We start from the raw sequence: 22,645 nt of genomic DNA on the forward strand, positions 1-22,645 counted from the left end.
TGGGGTACTGGGCCCTCGTGGGACATGATGCCTTGTCTGTAAAGCTTGGGTTTGGATGAAGACTTTTCTGGTCACCTTTTGCACGGTTGTAATCCTGAATTTCCCCTGATTTTATTTACTAAGAAAAATTGAATTCTTTATTGATAATAGTCTGCAGATCTCATACAGTATGAATGGGTGGGTTATATTACTCTTCAAAGGCAAGTGTTTAAGGATCATAACGAAATACATATTTTGTGCTCAAAGCAAGATTTTTATAAAAATGAGTGCTGATTTGGTATCTCTGTGTTCCAGATCCCTAACATCACCTTATCCCATTCTTAGTTTAGGCAAAAATCCTCTTGGGATTTGAGGCTCAAATCAGCCTGACTTCAGAAATATTTGCAGCTGATATTTGAGTTACTGGCTACAAACTCTTAGCAATTCTTTCTTGCCTTTTAAAAAGTAGTTATGAAGAAAGTGGCCAGACTTTAACTCTTTTCTCCTTGCTCGTTTTTTTGTCTCTTTGAAGAAACAGAAGAGGAGGAATGAAGAGGGAGAGGGAGACACATGTAGCTTTTACACTATTAAAAAAAAAAAAAAAAAGAACCACCCAGGATCAGAACTGGCATCTGTCTCATTAGTAGATGGCATATTTCACATTATTCAGCCTGTGCTTTTGTTCTTCTGTTCCAGGGAAGTATTTACAATAAGAACTTCCATATACTGAACTGCAGGCCATAATGCTTTACAAATAGGCTTCTAGAAGCTTCTTTGCCTTATCGAGTTCCCAGGCGTGCTTTGAGATCACAGATTGCCTCAAATTCCCTGTTTTCAGAGCCATTTTCCAAAACAAGTTGTATCCTTCGCTTGAACAGGATATTTTTCTTTTTTTTCTTTTCTTTTCTTTTCTTTTCTTTTTTCTTTTCTTTTCTTTTCTTTTCTTTCTTTCTTTCTTTCTTTCTTTCTTTCTTTCTTTCTTTCTTTTCTTTCTTTCTTTCTTTTTTTAAATATTCTTACCAACGTTTAAACGCAGCCTCCCAGGAGCTGTTAATAGTGGTTTCATCCCGGGTACTGACGCCGAGCGCTCTCTGAGCCTCTAAAAAAGTCAGATGGTAAGTTTTCTGGGCACCCCCAACGGAGCGTGCCAGTTAGCAAGCACAGACGGCGTGTATAGGCACGTTCTGGAGCTGAGTAGGGAAGTTTGCAAGATTCAAAACAAAAACGAAGAGGGAACGAGAAGGGAGAAAAGCATCCTGTTTGCTCGCCTTGGATTTGCTGTCGCTGCACACGAGCTGTGGCTTTTGCCGTGTTCATTTCTGGCAATTTATTCCTCCCGTCGTCTGTGGGAGGATTAGAGTCTGCAAAGGGAGTCTGGCAAAACACCGCAAGTCTAGCTGAATAAAAATGCCGAAAGACCGCTGCAGAAGCGGGCACATGCCTCTCGCGGGAGCCGGGGAGGTAGCGGGGCCTGGGCGAGGGGAGGCCCGCACCTGCTCAGAGCTAGAGCAAGAAGTTCAAGTTGCGGCTTGGGGTTTGGCCACCGGCTAAGGGTCAGGTTGACTCTCACTCATTGCGCTCATTATGGCCGTCTGATGTCGTCTGTGCACCTGCTTTGAAAGCAGAATGCTTGCATATTTAAAATGGGCTCAAATTTACCTGCTTTGTTCTCCAGTTATTTACTGGAGGGGGGATTCAAGTCAACAGCTACGATCTTGATCCCTTTGAAAAGAATTTGCAGGCCTTCCAGCGTGAACCACGTAATGGGGTCACACTTGCGCCATCTGGTTCCCAGGGCCCCAAAACTCCCCAGAAAGAGACTGGACCCCCCCCATCTCTTCCGTCATCAAATGGCAACAGCTAAAATCATCAGACAGTAACTTGTGGCAAAGTGGGGCAGAAAAATGAGTATTCTAGAAAGACATGTTGGTTTTTGTTTTTCCTTCTGTAGGCTAATATGGTCCAGAATTATTAAATAGTGTGTCCTGGAGGAGGCAGACGGAACTTATGGACAAGTGATGAGTGGCGGGTTTTAAGAAACAAGATAATTTTCTGGGTAGTGGGCTTATCAGTGGCTTTTAAAATTTTATTTTACTTTAATTTTTCAATGTTTTGCAACATTACTTCTATGACCTGAATTTTTTTTTTAATCTCTCCTTTTAAAAGACAAGAGGTTAGAGATGGTTTAGCTCTTTTAAATCACCATCTTGCAAAGTATCTCCTACATGTTCCAAAACCCTGGACCGAGGGGTGGAAGGTTCTCTGATGTCTCACACGTAGACGACCAGCAGGCTTGCGTTGCTCCCGTTTCCCTTTGATTTTTCTCGTTCACATATTATTCACCTTGTCTTGGAAGGAATTGGAGGAGTTTTGCAAAAGGAGAGAAGGGCTTGAAAAGTCAGAGAAAGTAAGACGAAACTAGGGGACACAGCCAAGGCAGGAATGAAGCTAAATCATGCAGGTCCATCGGGTCCTCGCCTGTGTGTCTGGCCATTTTAGCAGCCAGCCAGAGAAATGGAATCTTCTGGGGTAGACAATTCATAATGTCTGTAAGAAGGAATTATGTCGGTGAAGCGTCTGCCTTCGCCTCAGGTCCTGATCCCACGGTCCTGGGATCGAGTCCCGCATTGGGCTCCCTGCTCTCTGCTTCTCCCTCTCCTTCCTGCTCATGCTCTCTCTTGCTGTGTCTGTCTCAAATAAATAAAATCTTAAAAAAAAGAAAAAGAAGAAGGAATTATGTCCACCAGCCAATAGAGGTACGCTTATTGGTGTCAGGATCAAGCTACTTTCTCCCAGTGATTTCCTGCAAGGGGATATTGGGACGTAATGAACGAGGTTATCATCAATGATGGGTTTCATGGGGCTGATGGACAGAACCACCTCTGTAACCTGAGCCTATCAGAGCCGGCGCGGTACACGGATGTGATGGTAGCATCACGCTGGGCCCAGAGCTCCGTGCTCTCTGCTGATGCCGATGGCCCAGATATGGTTTCAAATACAGGGATGAGGTGATGGCTTATGTATTTTTCCTACAGTTCTCCCTGGATGTCATTTCTTTCAAGCAAACCATTGATGCATATTGCATGGCAGTGAGAGATGACTTCTGGTGGTGCAAACACTCTGCATCACACACTAGGCGATGCCTCAGAAAGCAGTTTGCATCTGCTTGTGAAAACGAGGGGGCCTGGCAAGAATCCCAGCGTCCTTTGCACAACAGAGCTGAGTCGAAGATGTGCCCACAGACTGTCCCCAGGGACACCATTTGTTTTCCACCTGCTCCCCGCAGCTACGTGAGCAAACGCACGTGTATCCCACAGAGCAGGGGAAAGAAAAAAAAACAACACATTTTAGCCTGCAGTTTCTGGAACACGTTCAGCCATATCTCCACCCCAGGCAAAGTAAGACTCTCAACGCAGGCTTTCTGGTTTGAACCCCGCATTATCGTGGTGCTTTTTGGGGACAGACAATTTGGAAAATGAATACGATCACTTGTATGAGGGGCGCCTGGGTGGCTTAGTCGGTTGAACGTCCGACTCTTGATTTCGGCTCAGGTCGTGATGTCAGGGTCATGAGATCGAGCCCCTTATCGGGCGCTGCGCTCAGCAGGGAGTCTTAAGGGGATTCTCTCGCTTTCTCTCTACTCCTCCCCCACCCCCCGCCACTGTCTCTCAAATAAATCAATAAAATCTTTAAAAAACCAAAAATAACAACTTCAGAAGGTGACATATGTCAGGGCTTGGCAAACATTTTTTGTAAAGGGCCAAAAAGTTAATATTAGGTTTTGCAGGCCATATGGTGTCTCTCGCAAGTACTCAAGTTTACCATTCCAGCGTGAAAGAGTCACAGGTAATGTGTCCAGGAATAATGTAGCTGTATGCCAACAAAACGTTATTTCCAAAAGAGGTGCTGGGTCAGATCTGGCCCGCAGACCATCGTTTGCCAACTCTGGACCTATTCCAGCAAAGGACTTATCAAAGACCAATTTTCTCAAAGGTAATTCCTAATGTAGTCATCAAATAAAATAAACAAAATGCAAAAAATGCGTTCAGTATAAAGAGAACGATCATCCAACTTGTCCCCCTGGGGGTGAAAATGCATGTGTACAAGTCATCCAACCATAGACCCATAGTAAGCAATGAGACCAAATTTAAACCAACGTAGTCAGCTGGAGATTTTCCCCAACTCCTATAGTAATAATGCAGCATGGTTTTTATATTTCCATGCAAATCAAGAATATGTGTGAAACTCCAAAGCTTCACCTTTAACTGAGTCCTGCCCGTAAGCCCATCAAATCCCTATGGAGTCTATGAGTTTTCTTTATGGATTTTCTCAATGAACAGGAAGATATTCCAGAGGGCCTGATGGAGTGGCCAAGAGTAGCCTCCACCAGTCTTCAGTTGGCTGGGGAAACCCAAATCTACAGGCGATCAAGTGAGAAACAGGCTTATCCTTTGAGTAAAATGTCCAAGAAAAGGATTAGGTCTGTAACACAAGGTGGTAAAGAGCTGCCCTTTTGGAAGATGGGATTCGCTTTCCACCTGGTACAGCAGGTGGGATCTCACCTGGAGTGCTCGTGAAGGTCAAGTGGCTAGTGGGGAGCAGAGCCCATCATGCAAAATGGTCCTCACACAGCCCTGGAAGCAAACACCTTTTCCGAATGAGCCAATTCTAGCTTGTTTGTAAAACTTTGCTGTACAATGAGGTCTCATCACCAGACTGTAAGTAAAAGGAGCCTGCGGTGAAACATCAGGGCAGTTAACCTGCATCTAGAAAGACAGGTGGGTCCCTGCTGTCATTCGAGATATAAGCATCCCTGGGGTACTTACACCCTGGAATTGGACCACCTTGTCTGATTCCAGGTACCGTTTCTATCAGCAAGCCTCTAAGTCTATTTGTTAACCTTGTGTTTGCTGGTTTATCCGTTTGCTTTTAAGATCAACTTTAAAATGAAATTGAAATATGATAAAGTCCCAGGGAGCTACTTCCACAGTTTTTTGTTTTGCTTTGTTTTTTGTTTTTGGTTTTGGTTTTATTTGGTAAGTTACAACACTCCCTAAGTTGTTTTTGGCTACTTGATAGTATGTACCAAACCAGGCACTTACAGCCACTGTAACAAGAAAAGAAAAAAGAAAAAAAGAAATCATTGTAAATAGACGTTATGATATAAAAATGTATGAGATCTCTATAAGGAAGAAAATAAGTACTAAGGCACATAATAAAAGATTTAAATAGGGGCGCCTGGGTGGCGCAGCGGTTAAGCGTCTGCCTTCGGCTCAGGGNGTTACAACACTCCCTAAGTTGTTTTTGGCTACTTGATACTATGTACCAAACCAGGCACTTACAGCCACTGTAACAAGAAAAGAAAAAAGAAAAAAAGAAATCATTGTAAATAGATGTTATGATATAAAAATGTACGAGATCTCTATAAGGAAGAAAATAAGTACTAAGGCACATAATAAAAGATTTAAATAAAGGAGGAGGGGAGATAGAGATCATGTCCCCGAATGGGAATATTTTCAATTATCTCCCAAATTATTCTATAAATATAATAATGGAATTCTAAGCCGAAATCTAAAATTTGCTCATTTCACAAAGCACCAGTAAAATACCTCTGGAAGCATTAATGCATGAGACTTAATGTGTACAGACATACACATATGTGTGAAAATATAGATGGACATTTACGCTGCTGGATTTTTAGCTGTTTAAAGGTAAAAGAAAAATGTAATGACTCAGACAGCATGAGTGGTACCAGAAAGACAGAACGAGCAGCATGGATTCACATGTGTGATGAATTGGGATCGACAGGGAAAGCACTGAGACACAGACATTTGTCGGGAGAAAAAAAACCACTCCCTCCATAGCAAAGGACACACTATAGTTAAGTGCACAGGGCGGAGACCCAGTGCTTTCAGAAGCACCCAGCTGGGGTCCAAGTCCCAAGGAGATGCCCTGGGACCACAGGTCCTAATGCAGGCAGCCCGAGAGAAGCCAGTTGCTCCCTGATCTAGTTTAGCCATCCTGTTCTTTCCTATTCAACTCTTGCTCAATATTTTATAGGATAGATTCCTATCAAGGTTCTGATTTCCCCGGGGCACCTGGGTGGCTCAGTCATTAAGTGTCTGCCTTTGGCTCAGGGCATGATCCTGGAGTCCTGGGATCGAGCCCCACCCAGGCTCCTCCGCTGGGAGCCTGCTTCTTCCTCTCCCACTCCCCCTGCCTGTGTTCCCTCTCTCGCTGGCTGTCTCTGTCAAATAAATAAATAAATAAAATCTTTTAAAAAAAAAAAGAAAAAAGAACCTTGATTTCCCCTACTTGCTCCTCCACCATCAAAATACTCTCGAAACCGTGGAATCATTTCTGGCTGTGAGTTCACCTTGCAGACCTCTTGCAGGCAGGGCAACCCTCCCTTACTATCATTCATCTAAATAGTCTGTGCCCTGAGCCACTGAGAGGCCAAACCAGGCTGCTTCCTCCACAGGTAATTATTTGGGATAGGAGTAAGATGGATTTGCATAAAAGTGAGGACTCAGTAGTGAACCACTTTAAAATAAATTCTTATCTCGTGACATAACACAATATAGTCCATGTATATAGAAGATTAAAATACCAGAAGCAAAACCCTAACAGAACAGGAGACACCATATTTGTGCCCTCTGGGAAAGGGGGTGCTCTTCCTGAGTATACCCCAGCACCAACCCAGAGTCTCGGCTCAACAATTGCTTTCTGAATTGTAAGTTAATAAGTTGCTGGAGAGGCAAAACATAGAGAAAAATACAGATAAGTTTGACATTAGAATTTAGGATAGGTGTGAGTCGAAAAAATTAAAAGACAAATGATTTAAAAAAGGGGGGGGTGCCTGGCTGGTTCAGTTGGTACAGCGTGTGATTCTTGATCTCGGGGTTGTGAGTTTCAGCCCCCACGCTGGGTGTAGAGATGACTTAAAAAATATACAATCTTTAAAAAAAAAAAAAGAGGGAAAATGTTTTGATGTGTGGTAGATGCGGGACTGATACCCTTTATAGATGGAATTCTTAAAAATGAAATAAAAGGATAAAAATGAGTTAATCACCCCAATGGGGAAGAAATGAGCCGAGGAAAATATCAAACATATTTCCCCTGTCAGACATAGGGGAAATTAAAAAAAAAAGATTAATTTCTCTAGTAATCAATGAAATATAACCTTTCAACTTGGCAAAAACCACCTCCTCCCAAAAGAAGAAGTCCTACTGTGTGATACTCGGCAGGAAAGGACAGAGACACTACACTCTTCATTCAGAACCGAAAGAAGTATGATTTCGGCACAGCTTCGGAGAAGAAATTAAACCACTATTTTTAACGTTACATTCCCTCTCACCTAGGAATTCTGAGTCTTGAAATTTTCCCGAGGGAAAGCAATCAAGAACACGCACAGAGTTCTGCCTGCAGAGACACAAAGTGTGGTTTATAATACCATTCACGTAGAATTCACTCAAATATCTAACCATAGGGAAGTGGTTAATGAAACAAAGTTACCAACAATGATCATGACACATCCAGATGGCTGAATGCTCGGCTACCGCTTACGATCATCACCTCCGTGATGCCTCCGTGATTGACTTTGACAAAGAGTCGCGGTATCTATCTTATCACTGCAAAATCACGACAGTTTATGCAGCATTATCCCATAGTTTGGGGGGAGAAATACACATCTTTCTCTTGTTCCTTTTTATTTTCAACAACTGCAGGCATTAATTATATAGTTTTTAAAAAATCAGAGGCGGTAGCAACCAGACCTGTTTTCAGAGGGGAGACAGAGATCCTTCTAGAGACTTCAGGAGCCTGTCTGTGGGCACACTGAGTGTGGGGCTGCCTTCAGCCCCCCTTCCTGCTTTATCACACTTGATGGGATGTCTCAGCACGCCGTGGTGGAAGTTCCAGCCCCATCCCTGGTGTGTCTCTTGTCAAGGCTAGTCATTTATTTAAGATGTTCTTGGCTGAAGGCTTCCCATACTCATGAGGAAAAGAAGCGGCATGTGAATTTCTTACAAACAAAGCAAAGATACATTTCATAGTGAGGGAGCTGAACTCTGATGACGGCAGACGTTTCTCGACCTAACAAGGGAGGCTGCTTCGCGATGGAATTGCATGGCAAATGGTGAATCTATTAATTGTCCTTTCTTCCCCACTGGGGATATCAGCTGGTGGCTGTTATTTTCCTGCACTATTCATACGGTCAGGATTCCCAGGAGACCGGTGAAGCCTTTTCAGTTGTCTTAGTAACTGATGTGAGTAGCGAGTGCTGGTGACAAGATCAGCCGAGAAGCTTCGGGGAACAAGCAGCAGCTCAGATCTGGTTAGGGAGGGTAAAGACGGTGGCGGTTCAGCGGAAGGTGTGGGTTCCCCAGCCTGCGTCTTGGCCAATAGCCAAGCTACTGCTCTGTGCCTCGGTGTTCTCATCTCTAAAATGGGGCTAATACAAGTTCTTACCTCTTACTGGCAGGCCTCCCAATTCTCAGCACACAGTGATTTCCAGGGTCTCCCCTGAGTATTATCAAAGGGATAATACTCCACTGGGCACACAGTACCTGCAAATGGGTGTGTTGGTGCAGGTGAAGGTGGCCTTTCTGGAAGGAGCAGAGGACAGGAGGCAGGACCTGTCCTCCCCTGTCCTTCCTCGCATGTCATTTAGAGCCCCAGCCACCATCTCAGGGATCTGAGACCTCTCAAGTGTGGACAGCCCTGGGGGGTGCGTTATTTCATCCCAGCAGAGTTCTGCCTTGTCTGTGTGAGGCAAGTGCCGAAACCAACCGCCAGCAGGAAGGAGTCCCCCAGTGAAGACATGGGATCAAGTACTTATGACCGCCCCTCCTCACGTCTTCTCCCTGGCCATTTGCTCCTGGAATACAAGCACTATAAATTATGGACATCTCAGTCTGGAAGGAATCAGAGTTGATTCAGCCTCCCTGACTTTCCTCCTGCATTTCTGCAGTGCCATTCGTGAGCGGCTTACAAACAACAGAGACTTGCTTCTCATGGTTCTGGAAGCTGGGAGTCCAAGACCAGGGACAGCATGATTGGGTCCTGGAGCGAGCCCCTCCCAGGGTGCAGATGGCCAACTTCTTGTATCCTCACCTGGCAGAAAGGGGACTAGGGACCCTCTGGGGTCTCTTTTAGTAAGTCACTAATACCATTCATGAGGGCTCCACCCTCGTGACCTAATCACCCTCCAGTGGTCCCTCCTCTTCATACTGTCACACTGGGGGACAGGTGTCCAACAAGTGGATTTTGAGGGATGCAAACATTTAGTACCGAACACGTCCAAACCGGTTTTCCTTCCTCCTTCTAGTCTTTCCCACCAATCAGTCCTTAGGAAACAAGGCTTTTGTCATATCACCCTCCTGTCTGGGAATCGACAGCCTTTCAGGACAAAGTCAAGGTCTTCCATCTGCCATTAAAAACTGCTGTGACCTAACCTCATCCCACCCACCTGTTTCGCGCCATCCCCAGCACTCACTCTCCACCTGCTCTGAACCGTCTGTTCTGTCAGCTCCTCCCCCACTCCTTGGCCTTGGCCTTCCTCTATGGGCAATTACTCCCTTCCTCTGATTTCCCATCTCCCAGTCCAAAATCACATCTCTTTACAGCCTTGTTCAAGATGGACCTTCTTTATGAGGCCTTCCCTAATTGTACTCGGTGAAAATCTTCCAGATAGTTTGTGTACCCTCTGCAATCATATATCCATGTATTTATTACTTCATGTATTTAAACATTTATTGGACACCTACTGTGCGCAACTAAGATGGGGTCAGATCTGCCTTCATATCTCCCCAGGTGCCCAGCATAGTAGACTCATTTATTCATCCTATAGATGGTTATTGAGTGAAAGCACTATGTTAGTCTGCTTGGGAAATACGAAGACGAATGGTCTATCACTCGCCATCACGAAGACCCAGTGTGTTTGAAGAGACAAGACGTGTACCTCATGTCATGGATAACACAGTAAATGCCCCCAAGAAACTACAGAGCGTAAGAGAGTCACAGCGCGGACAGATCGCTGGCAGCTGAGGGGGGTGGCGAAGGCTGCAGGAGGGGGGGGTCGTCTTTTAGCTGGTCCTTCAGGATGGACAAGACCCAAGCAAGTAGCCAATGGGGAGAAGGAATCAGAGCTCAGGGAAGGGAACGGATGCAGACGGAACTCAGTGGAAAGGCCAGCAAGAGGCTGTGCGCTGGGACTGTTCTAGAAAGATCCTGGGCAGGAGAGCAGGTATGAGAGAGCAGAGGACCCCCAGCATGTTCATTGTCCTCTAGAGGGCCATGACGCCTTACCTGGAATGCAGTGCTTTGCATGACAGTCCCCAGAAAGACAGCACTCCCTGCCTGAATGCCCAGTCTCCTGTGTCCCCAGCGGTGTGGCTGGCTTCTGCACGGATTGGATGGTGGCTTTTTGGTGAACGACAGAAGGGCTGCAATGGGGAGCCAGAAGGTCGCCATCAATGGGGAAAGGCGAGGGCGAGGAAGGGCTGCATTAGTCTGGGCTCAGTCGGGAACAGCCTTTCTAGAGGGACATGGAGTGGGTGTAAGAACAGGTCCTGTAGATCAGAAATGACATGAGATTTTTCTCCCAAGTATCAGCCATTCACTACCATGTATAAATCCAAAGAACCAAGATCCCCGTAGAAACTCAGCCCCGCTCCGATGCTGCGTAAGAATCCCTATGAGCCCATTCTAGCAGAACGGCCCTGTGTTTGGAGCCTTTACAGGTGAATTTGAATCCAAGTTCAGCCATTTACGTTCTGTGCGATCTTGGGCAACTGGGTATTATCTAATGTGAATGACCTCATAGACTTTTTGTGAAGTTTCAGTGCTATGATACTTATAAATTACTTAGCAAACTGACCAAAGAAAGAGTAACTGATAGGAAAAAAGATTATTGTCTTTGCCCTAACATAGAAAAATTCCATTTGAGGGGAGCCTGGGTGGCTCAGTCGGTGAAGCACCTGCCTTCACCTCGGGTCATGATCCCAGGGTCCTGGGATGGAGCCCTGCATTGGGCTCCGTAGGGAGCCTGCTTCTCCCTCTGCTGCTCCCCCTGCTTGTGCTCTGTCAAATAAATAAATCAAAATCCAAAAAAAGAAAAAGAAAAAAAAAGAAGAAGTAGAAAGAAAAGCTCCATTTCTGCTGGGATAATAATCCACGTGGTTTCTAGGACCAAGCACCAGGCTTAGAGTGTCCTCCAAGTGGTATTGTAACATAAGGAACAAATGTAAAGGTGAGAAATGGACCCAGATCACAAAAAAAAGGAAAAAAAATTCACTTCTTAAAGAAAAATATGGTACCATGCCAGATACACTCATAGCTCCTAGGAGATACGGGAGGGACGCAAGTCCTCTGGTTAACTACTTTTCATTTGGGATATTTTGGAGTTTCCCAAAACACCACACACCCTATAAATATCAATCATCCTTCCGTTCTAGTTATTTCAACCGGAGTCACCTTTCGCGATACTGAGCCACGTTGTGTCACCCGGCCGATATGTTGGGTGCCTACATCAAGAACTAGCGGAGGGCAATTATAGGATGGGGTGACTGTGGGTGGGGGCGAGGAGCATCTGGGATCCGCCAGAGACTCTCCCCACACTCCCCTCTCTAAGGGTACATCAGACGTCCGAAACCTCTTTAAGGAACCCGCCTGATGTGGCAGCTTGCCCAGCATCCAAGGCCAAGGCCATCCCACCGTCTCCCAGATCCACCCTATCACATACCTGGCACTCATGCTGCATCATCTCACTCCCGGGTATTTCCAGGGCGCTCCAAGGTTGACTTTCCATGGGTATGATTTCAGTAGCCCTCAGAGATTTGCTGGAGTCCTTATCGCCAGCAGCATGATCAGTCCCCCGGAACAGACGGGACAGAAAATACTCCTTTTGGGGTGATGACGATAACCGCTGGCAGACCAAACACAGCTCCGGTGTCTCGGGGCTCACAGGAGTCGCATCTGTCCTGAAGACGTGGATCACAGCAGGTGGCAGGCCGCTCTCCCAGGGAAATCTAGAGTTTGTCTTTTTAAGTGAATCTGGCAGAAGACACGTTGTTTGCCTGTGTGGGCATGACAACCCAGGCACGCTGGAAAATTAAAATCGTTGCCAGTAGTGGGGAAGTGGGGCAGGCCCACTAGGGAGGTGTTCGCACAAAGCCGGACTCCCACGAGTAGGACCCAGGGGACCCCGAGCCAAAGCCTCCAAAGCAAGAGAAGACCAAGACCTAGAGAAGGAGGGGAAATGCATGGGAGCACGGGAATTGATGACCTCACAATGGCATTGTGCCAATGTCATTGGCAACCAATCAGTCATCTTGGAGCCCCACCTTCTGCTACCATGAATCACAGGCCTGCCTCCCTCCAGTGACCTCTTCACACCGCCAAGATTTCAAAGATGGTGTTGCATTAGAAGACACATCTACGATATTACAACCCACACACCTGGCCACCGGCCCAGAAAATCTGCCACTCCGAGCATGAAGGAGAGGGTATAAAGAACAAGAACATAGAAAGTAGGACAGGCAATCAAGGATCATCACCATGGCCTCTTGCCCATTTTCTTCTGCCTCAAGACTTGATTCATTTACTCATCCATTCATCATTCCAAAAGAAAAAAAAAAAAAACCCCAAACTGCACAAGTGCTTCCAAGGAGCCCCAGCCCAGGGAGTATTTTGTGAAGGTAAACATGAAAGAAACGTGACCGAGCTCCACCTCCAGAAACGTTCACCGTATGAATAGTTGGGGAGAAGCGCCTCCCACGCGGAAGTGTTTAATGGTCTTTGAAAGAGTGGATGGAAGAGAGAGAAGGCAAAAGGCAAAGTGATGTGTGATTAAGTATGAAAAGCAAATGGTGGTGGTAATAAATAGAGATCAGTTGTCAGAAGGGCAAGGACATCACTCTGCGTGGAAGGGCTTGAGGATGTCTTGATTCAGAGGACACTGGAGGTTGATCTTCAAGGGTTGGAAGGGTTTGCAGGGGGAAGTAAGGAGAAGAAGAGCCGTCCCCATGGGGAGAGGTTCCTGGGCAGAGCACTGAGGCGCCCGTGGGTGCTGGGGATGGCAGAGAGGCTGCTGTGAGCTGAGTGAGATGAAGAGGTCCTAAGCCACGCACCGCTTGGAAAATGCAGGGACGTTGGACCACATTCCTCAAGTGTGGTCCTGATTCCAGCTTTTGAAATGCTAATTCCTGGAGCCTGGTCTCTGATCACCTAAATCAGGATTCCCTGGGCTGGGGGAAGGCTCAGAAGTCTTTAATGAGTTCCTCTGGCAATAGTTCAGGAGGCTCCTTCAAAAAGCAGGCTCCCAGGGCATCTATGTGTTAACCTATGGGTAGTGTACAATATTTGCAAGCTAATGGCAAGGGTGAAATTAGCCTTTACGAAAGACTCATCTGGCTGGAGTGTGCAATGTGGACCCCCAGGAGCAGAGGCTGGAGGTGGGAGGAAATCGGGAGGTTATGATAGCAATTCCAGAGTGCTGTGATGGGGCCCAAGACTTGAGAATCTAGAACCAATATGCATCTTATCTCTTTGCTTTGTCTCAAGATTCCCATTGATCGAGCTATCGTTTGTGTCTTTGGGTATTATCTGTACCCTACGACCGTCCTGTGACTCACTGAGACAGAAAACTGCTTTTGCTACATCTGCCACTGAGTTGTCCCCATGGATGTCCAACAGCTTACCTGGCTCCCCTTGCAAACACACACAGATGAGCCAACCCACAGGCACATGAGAGCATGCTTGCACATACACACCCGCGGTTTCCTGGCTCCGCGGAGGAAACTGGTCAATTCCCTTAACAGTGAAACCAGACCTCAGGGTGAGGACACGTGCTGTCAGCTCCAGCCCCTGTGTGGCTGCAGGGGTGAGGGGGGACGATCTGATTCTAAGAGACCTGTTAACTGACTGTGGTCCACGTGCTCTTAGTGGGCTCTGTTTCCTTCAAGCAGCCTTGGCACCCAGATGAGTCTAGATTGTTTTGTCACTTTATAGTCTTGTCAGCACATCAATCGAAGAGGCCTGAGCGCTAATTAAGTGTTATGTTATCCAGCTCAATCCATCAGGAGGCTGATGGCCCTAGCTGGGCACTGCGCCAGGGCCCGGGTTTCCTGAAGGGGGAGGGGAGGGCGAGACAGGTGATTGAAGAAGTGGAGATGTGATCTGTTGATAAGTCCAGGGAGAGACAGGGATGCCAATCCAGCAGACCGTGGAGAGGAGCTCTGGGCAAAATCTTGGGGTCCTTAGCCTTCCTAGTCTTTGTACATCACCAATTCTGCCTTTCTCCCTTCTGCATCAACACCTAGCTGCCCACATGCCCCCAAAACTCCATCCATTGCCTAGAACACCATCTGCCCAAACCCCTCCAAGACCATCTTCAGAATGAACCACAATAGCATTTGTCAGAGCGAGTTAATAAGTCTGCTCTGGACAGTTTTTCCATTCGACCCTCCGGATAGACTCCCTGCCCTACTCAGCCTCCTGGGTGCTAACCTTTACAGATTGCTTCATGGGGCTGCCTTGCTCTGTGGATGTTAGTTGGCTTTGGTAAATGGGGAGTCCTGGAAAGGGAAAGGAGTGGAGGGGAGTGACGATGGGGTACCTGTTTCCTACACTACCTCCTGGTCCATTCATGTGGCCCTGGCTGTAGCCCTCAACCAAAGCTCAGGGAGCCCTGTCTACACAGCTCCCTCCTGCTTTGCATTCCAGAAGCCACTTTCTTCTTTGACTACTCGGACCCAGTTGGAATAAAGCCCCCCACTCTTATTCTCCCCAAGGCACTGTCCTAGTCCTATGGATTCCCTACATTCTGCTCACATCTTTGCAAATAATCCCTTATTAAAGTCCCCCTTAAATATCCAGCTGGATGTGTTTCTGTTTCCTGTCGGCACCCTAAGTGTTAGGTGGAAAAAAAATTCTCCATGTCAACTAACTAATAAGGTGGATGATTTATTCTCCTCTCCCATTAACACGCCGGGTGAATATCCAAGAGGAAAGATGTGGCGTGTAGAATCCAGAGCCAGAACGACTCTCCACTCTCTCCCCACCCCCAGAATGCAGATATATATTTCATGGAAGCCAGATAGACACTGACGGCCAAGTTCAGTGAGCAAAAAGGAGCAGAGCCACTGGAAAATGCCTAACTCCTGAGAACCTCTGCTGGAGAACACAAGAGACTTTTTAAATAACCCGTGAGCTTTCAGATAATGACGTGTCATAAATACAACCTAAGACATAGTCCTTTTTCTGCCACCAATTTCGTGATGGTCGGGCAGGCCACTTCACTTCTCTGGGCCTCTTTTTTTTTTTTACCTGTTAAATGAAGTAACCGAACTTGACCTGTAGATTTTACACTTATAAATACTGCGACTGTTTCTTCAAATGAAATCTTAGGTAGGAGACCAATATGGGAGACAGGTGGAAACCAAGCTGCTCTGGGTGAGGCAAGGGTTGGGGGTAGAGAAGTGGAGGTGGGTGGGCAGGGCTAAAACACTGCCCACTAGACTCTATTCTTTTCTTTTTTTTTTTTTTTTAAGATTTTATTTATGTGTGAGAGAGTGTGAGAGAGAGCGTGAGCTGGGGAGGGGTAGAGGGAGAGGGAGAAACAGACTCCCCCCTGAGCAGGGAGCCTGATGAGGGGCTCGATCCCAGGACCCTGGGATCACGACCTGCGCCAAAGGCAGATGTGTAACTGACTGAGTCACTCAGGTGCCCTGACACTCTATTCTTAAAACAGGAGCCCTTGAGGGACCTCCAAGGAATGCACAAGATTTCCTGGAGCCAGTTTTGGAAACACTGTTCTAGAGGTTTTCCTGAGTGCCTGCTCTGATGTGAGCACAAGATGGTCTTCACATGGGATCATCATTGCCCCCTCCCCAGCCAGAGGAGGGGGAAAGCCATTGACCTTGAACTTAAGGCGAGGCTGGCAAAAAGCCCCATCTGGAATCTTCCTCTTTATTTCTGAAAATATCTCCATTTATAGCAACAAGTAACTTTGGAAACCATTAGGTGCTCCTAGGAAGTGTCTTCTGTACCAAATGATTTCTCCCAGCTAATACTCTCACTATTAAAATGTGTGAATGTGTATGAAATCTGGACGCAGGTCTCATTATCCCTGCGTACACAATGTTTGGCCCAAAATGTGTTAAGCACCTTTAAGCTCCCCAGAGACTAGGGACCCAGTCTGACTCTCCTTTCTTCCTGATCTCTGCCCAGCATCTCTTCCGCTGAGCACTGAGGTCTCCAGGCTACTTGGGAGACTCCACCAGCCTGGTTGAGAAACAGGGAGCTGGGGAGGGCGTGCCAAGCTCCTGGTTGAAGCTGGCTGTGGTCCAGTGAGACAGTTAGCAAATCCTCTCCCCATAAAATAACTACAAATCTGGACAGAATTGATAAAAACAGCCACTTCAGTCCTCTGGACAATTAACCAAAAAGCTTACAACATCTGAAAAACATTTGTGCTTGAAACACTGCTGAGCTTAAGGTAGAAGTGGAGAGTTTATGACAGTCCTGGGGCTTCTTCCAGCCTCCCCCCAGATCAGTCAGCACAGAGGTTCTGCCAGGATGTGGCCGGCTGTGAGTACTGGCAGCTGTGCTAGTCAGAAGGGGCTCACTGGATTTGGGGTGTTGGGTGACACCCCTGCCCTCTCAAGGCATACAGAAGAGAACCAATACAATTAACAGCTGACTTCTCATCTAAAGCAATGGAGGCCAGAGGTAGATGGGAAGCCCTATTCGAAGTGCTGAAAACACCTGTCAGCCAAGAATTCTGTAACAGCAAAATTAACCTTCAAAAGCGATGGTGCAATGAAGACATTCTCAGGTAAACAAAGACTAAGAAAATTCTCTAGTAGCAGACCTGACTGACAAGAAATACAGGCTGAAAACAAGTGTACACCAGACAGTAATTCACATTCACCAGAAGAAATGAGAAACACCAGAAATGATCGATGCATGATTAATGTGAGAAACTCTATACATATTTTTCTCATTTCCTCTCTCAACTTTTTGAAAGACATAAAATTTTACGTATCAATAATTTTAATACTGATCATTGGGTATAATATAAGTATACATGTATAAGGAGGAATGTCAGAAACTCTCACTATTCCTACCTGAAGTTTGGAAGTTCTTCAAGCACAGGCATTTCTCAGATTGTTGTATACTTTTTGGTCAATTTCCAGAGTATTGGATAGATAGATAGATAGATAGATAGATAGATAGATAGATAGATACAATGACAGTATAAGGGAGGGAGGTTCGTTGGAGCAATATTGGACCAAAGTTTCCATGTGCTACTGGGAGTAAGTTAGATTGTAATAAGTGAAGGTGCATATTGTAATCCCTAGAGCAATCACTAAGAAAATAAATTTGAAGATATAGTAAAATTGTCAAAGGAATTTAAATGACACCATATAAATAGAGAGGCATACCATGCTCATGGATTGAAAGACTCAACAGAGTAAGCATATCAATTCTCCCAAAATAACAAAATTCCTATCAATGTTTCACAGGAGTCTTGTCGGTATAGCTAATATTATTTTAAATTTTATATGGAAAAATAAAGGAACTAGCATAGATAAAATAATTGTTAAAAGGAAAAATAAACTGGGAGGGATCAGACTACTCAATTTCAAGAAATATACAACTACATTAATCAAGATTGTTTGTATTCATAGGGAATACAGCCAATGGTATTGTGATCATGTTGTACAGTGACAGATGGGAGCTACACTTGTGGGGAGCACAGCATAACATATAGACTTGTCAAATCACTATGTTGTATACATGAAACTAATGTATCATTGTGTGTCAACTGCACTTCAATAAAAAGGCTGTTCCTGAAAAACAAAAACAAAAAGATTGTTTTGTATTGGCAGAGAAATGACATGTAGATCAATGGAACAGAACAGAAAACCCAGGGGCGTCTGGGTGGCTCAGTCGTTAAGCATCTGCCTTCAGCTCAGGTCATGATCCCAGGGTCATGGGATTGAGCCCCACGTTAGGCTCCCTGCTCAGCAGTAAGTCTGCTTCTCCCTCTCCCTCTGCTTCTCCCCCTGCTTGTGTTGCCTCTCTCACTGTGTCTCTTTCTGTCAAATAAATAAAATCTTTAAAAAAAAAAAAAAAGAAAGAATAGAAAACCCAGAAATAGATTCAAATAAATATATCCAACTTTTTTTTAAAATAAATATGCAAAAGCAACTTAATGGAGGGAAGAGAGCCTTTACAAGAAATGATGCTAAAGTAACTGGCCGTCAGAAGAAGGGAAGGAAGGAAGAAAGGGAGGGAGGGAGGGAGGGAGGGAGGGAGGAGAAAAAATAAAAGCCCTCAACTTAAACCTAAGTCTCATACTGTCTATAAAAATTAACTCAAAATGGGGCACCTGGGTGGCTCAGTTAGTTAAGCAACAGACTCTTGATTTCAGCTCAGGTCGTGATCGCAGGGTCATGAGATCGAGCCCTGTGTTCGGCTTTATGCTGGGCATGGAGCCTGCTTGGGATTCTCTCACTCCCTCTCCCTGTGCCCCTTCCCACCAACTCTCTCTTTCTTAAAATAAATAAATAAATAATAACTCGAAATGGATCATGGACCTAAATGTAAAACGTAAAACATCAAGGGGGAAAAAAACAGGAGAAAATTTAAAATCTTCAGGACCTAGGGCTTGGAAAAAAGTTTTAGACTTGACGCGGAAAGCACAATCTATAGAAGAAAAAAATGATAAATTGGACTTCGTCAAAATTAAAACTTTTGTTCTGCAAAAGACTCTGTTAAAAGGATGACAAGACGAGCTACAGTCTGGGAGGAAATATTTACAAACCATATATCCTACAAGTAACTATTATCTAGGATATAAAAAGAATTCTCAACATTTAATAGGAAAAATGCAAACAATCTGATTAGAAATGGGCAAAAGTAATCAAGAGACGTTTCACTGAAGAAGATATACAGATGAAAAATAAGCACATGAAAAGATGCTTAACATCATTAGCCATTAGGGAAATGCAAATTATAGCCGCAATGAGATATCACTACACAGCTATCATAGCTAACTAAAAATGGCTAAAATAAAAAATAGCGACAACACCAAATGCTCACAAACATGTGGAGAAACCGGATCACTCATTCGTTGCTGGTGGGAATGTAAAATGGCACAGCCACTCTGGAAGACAGTCTGGCAGATTCTTTAAAAGAGTAAACATATAACTACTCCACAATCCAGCAGTTGGATTCCTAAGCATTTATCATCGAAAATTAAGACATGTTGACGCAAAAACCTGCACATGAATGTTTACAGTAACTCTATTCATAATATAACAAAACTGAGAATAACCCAGATGTCCTTCCAAAGATGAATAGTTAAGCTGAGGTACACCCAGATCGCAGAATAGTCACTGCTCAGCAATAAAAAGTAATGAGCTATTGACACACGCCACAATCTGGTGGGTCTCCAGTGAATTATGCTTGATGAAAGAATCCAATCCCAAAAGTTACATGCTGTATGATTCCAATTATATAACACTCTTGAAATCACAAAAGTATAGAAACGATGGACAGGTTAATGGTGGCCAGGGGTTAATGAAGGGGTGGGTGCAGGAAGGAAGCGGGTGTGGCTATACAGGGGCCACAAGAAGAATCCTCCTAGCGATGGAAATGTTATCCACCGTGACTGCATCAATGTCCATATTCTGGTTTTGAGACAGTCTATGGTTTTGTAAAATGATTCCACTGGGGAAGTTGGCTAAAGGGTATACCAGATATCTGTATTCTTTCTTTTAGTTGGTGTGTGAATCTACAATTATCTCTAAATAAAAATCTTCCTTGTAGAAAATGATACCATGAAGGCAACATTTATTTTGCTTATAACTCTGCGATTGGGGCAGGGCTCCGTGGGCATAGCTTGTCTCTGGTCCACTTGTTTCAGCTTGGGCAGGTGGAAGACTGGGGGCTGGAATCATGTGAAGTCTTCCTCACTCACATGTCTGCCAGTTGATGTTGGTTGTGGACAGATATCTTAGCCGGAGCTGTGAGCCCTTACCTGTAGCTTTGGCACGTGGCATGGACTTCCTTACAGCATGGTGGCTAGGATCCAAGGCTGAGTGTGCCTAGAGAGAGACAGGTGACACATGACCTTTTGCAACCTTCCTGTGGAAGTTATATGGTATTACTTCTGTTGTAATGTGCTCACTGAGGCAGTCACCAAGGCTCTGCAGTTTCAAGGAGATGGAGAGGATACGCCCTCTCATGGGGGAGTGGGAATGTTCTGGGAGAACATGTGGGACTAGAACTATAACTGTGGCTGTTTTTATAAAATATAATGGGCCACAGTCTCTAAAGGTGACCTCTCTTCCAAATCTGCAAGACTGCCCATAGCTACATAGTTCACACACCATGAGTCCAACCAAGCAGAGACACCAAACCTCTCTTATAATTCCTCATTTCTGGAAAAGGAACTCTGACTGGCCCAGGCTGAGTGTGGTATTCACACTTGGTCAAATCAACCATGACCTAGAGTTTGGCCTGTATTAAGGGGAGCAGGGTCATGTCACATATGACTATAGCCAGGAGGTGGAGGGCCACAATAGAAAGGAGGACAGTTTGGGGCACCTGTGTGGCTCAGTCCATTAAGTGTCTGACTCTTGGTTTTGGCTCAGGTCATGATCTCAGGGTCCTGGGATCGAGCCCCGCACATCAGGCTCTGCACTCTGTGGGGAGTCTGCTTGAAGATTCTCTCTTTCCCTCTTCCTCTGTGCCTCCCCACCACTTGCTCTCACCCTCTCTCTCTAAAATAAATACATAAATCTTTTTTTTTTTTTAAAGAAGGGAGGACAGTTTCCTGAGCAGGAGGACTTGCTTCTAGCTAACAAGGCAATCGAGAAAGCACATAAGATAGATTTTCTGTAAAAACCGTATGCTCTGTCAAGAGACAAGCATAAAACAACATGACACAGAAAGGTTAGATGTAAAAGGATAGGCAAAGTTTATCAGGCAAATGCAAACAAAAGGAAGGCTGGGTTGGCAATATAAACATCAGATCAAGAGGACTTAAAGACGAGAAAAGGCATTAAGTCGGACAGAAAGGGTTATTTAATGTGGATAAAGAGGGCAGCCACAAATAAGACATAAGCACCATGAGCCTTTTTGTGCTGAATGATGTGGCTAGGGAATACATAAAAGCAATTCCATGACAAATACCAAGAGAAAATGACAGGAACACAAAGTAGTGGGAGATCCTAATACACGTCCCTCCATCTTTGACAGAATAAGTAGGCAACGAATGAATTAGGACAGAGGAGAACTGAATGATGTATTTCATGTGTCTGACTAAACAGATATATGCCCATTTTGTACCCTCCAAAAAGAAAATATACCTCTTCTCTAAGTACTCATGAAACATTTATAAAAATCGATCGTATGGTAACCCACAAAGGAAATCTCAATAAATTCCCCAAAGCAGAAAATGTATAGCCCTGTCTCTGACCACGATACAATGAGACAGAAAATTAAGGGCCAAAGCTCAAACCAACACCCCCAAACACTTCGAAATGTAACCTCACTGTACTAAAGAACTCTCGGGTCAGAGGGAAAAACAAGGCTGCAATTACAGATCATTTAGGACATTGCAACGATAAGAACATTGACGAGAAGGTGATGGAGACGAAATCAGAGCTAAAGACCGTATATTATCAACAGAAAAGAGGAAAAGTAAATAGACCAACGATTTGAGCCCAGAAACGAGAAAACAAAAGCAAACCAAATCCAAGAAAATTAGGAGGGCAGAAATGAACAAGTCCAAAAGCATAAAATAAGATTTAAAGACAAAACAAAGAATTGATAAATATAAGGGGTAGTTCTTGGAAAAAGAATAATAATACGGATAAATTGTTGATCCAGAAAACATCAACACAGAAAATTAAGAATAAGAAAAGACTTAGAATTTCATATGGAGAGGGTCGTTTGGGGTTTTTTTAAGGAAGGTTATAGTTTTAAGCTAATAAAGTTTCACATGTCCAGCGGGCATAAAACAGAAACGACAAGTTGAATTTAGAGTTGGAAAACCGAATGGATTAATATGTGAAGAAAATGTTGCCAAGTGTGAGAAGCAGTGTGTGTAATGGTTAAGGATGGGGGCTTTCATGCCAGCCCACCTGGGTTTGCACCCCAGATTCACCTGTTAAGCCAATTATCTGACCTCTCCAAACCTCAGTTTCCCTAACTGGTGATTATAACAACAACCATCTCCCAAATTTTTTGTTGCGCAGTCAGTGAAATACTGAGTCATTCTCCTACTACGGTACTAACAAAAACTCCCTGAAAGACACCAGACATCATTTAGTATTGCATTCCTCCAAACTTCCCGAGAAGTGGTATTTCACGTGCTATATTAATAGTTTCAGGGCACACAGAAAATTTGAATGCTATTCACCTGACTCAACGAAACCATTATCTTGATGCACAAATTTGATATCTTAGAACAAAAAAAGACAAACTTTCTTTATGAATATAGATGAATTAAATAAAAATATGCAAGGAGGCCCTGGGTGGCACAGTCGGTTAAGCGTCGAACTCTTGGTTTTGGCTCAGGTGGTGATCTCAGGGTGGTAAGATCGAGCCCTGTGTCGGGCTCCACACTCAGCAGGGGCGGGGGGGTCCG

The 22,645-nt window shown here is 44.8% G+C and overlaps 1 protein-coding gene and 1 long non-coding RNA gene across 3 annotated transcripts in view; one reads left to right on the forward strand and one right to left on the reverse strand.

Annotated features, from left to right (window-relative positions):
• Positions 1 to 22,645, forward strand: part of SHISA6 (shisa family member 6) — a gene marked incomplete at its 5' end in the record, with an annotated part of 262,156 nt that overhangs the window by 230,059 nt on the left and 9,452 nt on the right. The window lies entirely within an intron of this gene.
• Positions 7,683 to 13,693, reverse strand: LOC117796954. 2 transcript variants are annotated; one of them, XR_004621729.1, is made up of 3 exons: positions 11,723 to 13,693; positions 10,288 to 10,424; positions 7,683 to 8,311 (listed from the first exon to the last, which is right to left on the reverse strand). It is a non-coding gene; the product is annotated as an uncharacterized LOC117796954 (long non-coding RNA). The 2 variants fall into 2 exon arrangements; XR_004621728.1 differs by having other exon boundaries at positions 10,288 to 10,516.

Source organism: Ailuropoda melanoleuca, chromosome 17 (genome assembly GCF_002007445.2).
Source record: "Ailuropoda melanoleuca isolate Jingjing chromosome 17, ASM200744v2, whole genome shotgun sequence".
NCBI classification, from domain to species: Eukaryota; Metazoa; Chordata; class Mammalia; order Carnivora; family Ursidae; genus Ailuropoda; species Ailuropoda melanoleuca.